Source organism: Cynara cardunculus, unplaced genomic scaffold (genome assembly GCF_001531365.2).
Source record: "Cynara cardunculus var. scolymus isolate 2C unplaced genomic scaffold, CcrdV1 Un_Scaffold_2961, whole genome shotgun sequence".
In the NCBI taxonomy this organism is placed as follows: domain Eukaryota; kingdom Viridiplantae; phylum Streptophyta; class Magnoliopsida; order Asterales; family Asteraceae; genus Cynara; species Cynara cardunculus.
This window is the reverse complement of record NW_020201293.1, coordinates 2,242-5,228: the sequence shown is the minus strand read 5'-3', so window position 1 is coordinate 5,228 and position 2,987 is coordinate 2,242.

The following is a 2,987-nucleotide window of genomic DNA, read 5'->3' as shown; positions in this document are numbered from 1 at the left end:
CTTTGTGCATCATCTAAGCCGTATTTCAGATCCGCCCATCTCTGGATCAAGGATCTAATATTAACACTTCAAAGTGATCGGCTTATCCGCGTTGAGTTTACGTCCCGACTAAAATGACCAAGCTTAAGAATCAATAAAAATGGCAACACCCACGTGTGCCCTTAAATCCTTAAGCTTGACTCACACCCACACCCAAGGGGGTGCCCTTAAATCCTTAAGCTTGACTCACACCCACACCCAAGGGGGTGCTTAGCTCATAATGAAATTAGAAAACATAACAGAAATAGAAGAAGAAAGCTGCATAAGAAATACTTGAACTGAAATTAAATACTTACTGGTGCCCACAGAGGGCACACAATGCAGTGGCGAGAATAACAGCTAAATTACGAAATTTAAATTACAAACTGTATATAAACTAGTTCTAATGCTACAAAGCTTTAAAGAAKATGCTCCAAGGTGCTGGTGGAAAAGTTGGTGTTAAGATGGATTGGAGATGCCTCAAATATATAGGGGGAAAGGTGGGACCCAAACTCTTTGTCCAATGGGTAATGACCACCCATCACCACATGTCTTCTTCAATCTTGATCAAGTCACCTCCTTTTGATTGGTTGCAAAAGGTGAAGGTACAACCAATAAATGTGATGGAAAAGCCATTACATCATGGTACAAAATGAACTCATCAAAGTCTCATCATCCCATAACTAGGTTCAATCTTCCATGCAACCAAGTAATTAGATTTGAACTTAGCATTAACTTCCAATAATATCCAAGAATATGAATATCATAATTTTGTTCAAATCCAACTWGATGCCAAATTTACCAACAATAAAGAGTTTTTTAGACAATAATTAAATTCTTAACCTTTCATCACCTCTTAACATATTTTGGACCAAAAATATAGAATATGAGCAAAATGGGTACCAAAGATATAATAAAATAGGGGTATAGAACAACAAATAACTCTAACAAAATGAGAGTTATCACACCCCCAAACTTAAGGTATTACTTGTCCTCAAGTAAAAAAGAAAATAATTAAAAAGACACCTAAAGAAAGGAACAAGAACGAAACACTTACGGAAGGTGTTAGAAATTCGTCTAGTAAAGAGGATGTATAATTTCCTTGCTTGATCTTCGTAGTGTTGCCGTTCATCAGTAGGGCTTTTGGGTTAGTGTTTTTGGCAATGATGGTGTGTATCCCTCCCCCAAACTTATCCTATACTACAAAAGGGTTTGAAACAAAAGTTCTCATCGATTCACTTTTGAGTACAAGGAAAAAGTTTGTGACCCATATCTTGGCATAATCTTGCCCTTTTGAGTACCCGGCTTTTTATTTTCGTCTTCCAATTTTCCGAAGACCGATTAATTTTTTTTTTCTTCTCTTTTTTTCTATTTTTTTTCATACGTCCCAATTTTTCGAAGGTATATATTTCTTTCTTTTTGAACACATCCCCCCCAAACTTGATAATAACAATGTCCCCATTGTTGCCAAAGGGACCAAAAGGTTACGGGTTGGGTGCAAGGGGAAAAATGTTTGGGTTTAAAAACAAAAGGAGGGCCTACATCCTTTTAACTTTAGCACTACGAAAAATCATTCAAGGAGCTTGTACCTGAAATGAATAATGGAACTAGACAAAACAAAATGAAATCCAACACCCATATCATAAATAATCACACAAAAGAAAATAGCATTCCGCAAAGCATACACAAAAGACGGAATGAAAATGTATCTGTACCCAAGAGTTATATCCAAAAATAATGTTTAAAGAGGTGGGATCAAAAGTTGAGAATTTAACCATATCTGCGAAACTGCTCACTGTGGGCAAACAGTGGATGCACCTGGCGCCTCGGAGCTTTGGACAATGGGAGCAGTAACCGAAACAGCAACGGCAGGAACAATGGCAGTGGTGATAGGTAATGGAGCAACAGCAGGAATGTGGGCAACCGGAGCAAAGGGCGCAGCAACAACAGACGTCGGCACATGGGCTTGCAAAGGTGGGAAGCACGGGACCTGAGGCGGGCAAAGACCGCTCGGGAATCGGGGAAGTTGGGCTGTCAAGAGAGTATCTTGACGCCCATAGAGTTGTCGTTCCACCCGATTCCAGTCTCTAGTGTAAGCCCAATATCGTGCACTCTTCTTTTCGAGATCGGAGACGCGGTCATCAAGGCTGCCAACCTTCTTCAAGATCTCCGTCAACTTCAGATTCGTTTCCTCCCACTGTAGTGCCAAAACAGATAGCCAAGTCGCTGACGCGTACCCCGAGCCTAAAGGGTTGCTTAGCGGTGGATCGGAGGGGCTGGCCGTATCAACTCCGCATCGTGGGAGTTCAGCAGTCGGTTCGGCCATAGGGACAGCAGGTGAGGCAGAAACATGCTCGGCAGGTTGCATGGTGACAGCAGCGGGTGGCACAGAAACAACAGCGACTGGTGGTTCGGTAATGACAATCGGTGGTGTGGTGACAGCAGCGGTGGATGGCTCGGTGACAGCAACAACCTGTGGCGTAGTTGGTGGAACAGTTGATGGTACCACAGGCTCGTCCGCAACAATCGAGGCAGGTTCTTCATTCTGCATATAAAAATGGGGCCGAGATGCTCTATTCCGTCGGTCTAGTGTGTTCTGTCCCAACAAGGGAGATCCGACAACAATAGTATCATCGTCAAAGGTAGGGACCTTAGCCTTAGCCAAGAGCTTGGTGATGAGGGCCGGACAGACCAGGCGACAATTCGTCCGCTGTGAGGYGGCCAAAATGGATGCATGGATGATCGGCCCAAGGTCGATCGACAACTCACTCATAATGCAATAGAAAAGGATGCATCGGTCCCTCGAAACAGTACTATCATGCCCAGTAGGAATTAAATTGTGTCTTAAAAATTGAAACCAAAGTCCGGCTTCCGTGTTTAAATGGGGCAGCAAAAATCATTTGTCGCCGGTTGTCCCTTGACCATCCCCGATCGGGGAGTGTAAGGACAGAAGCGATATCGGCGTCGGG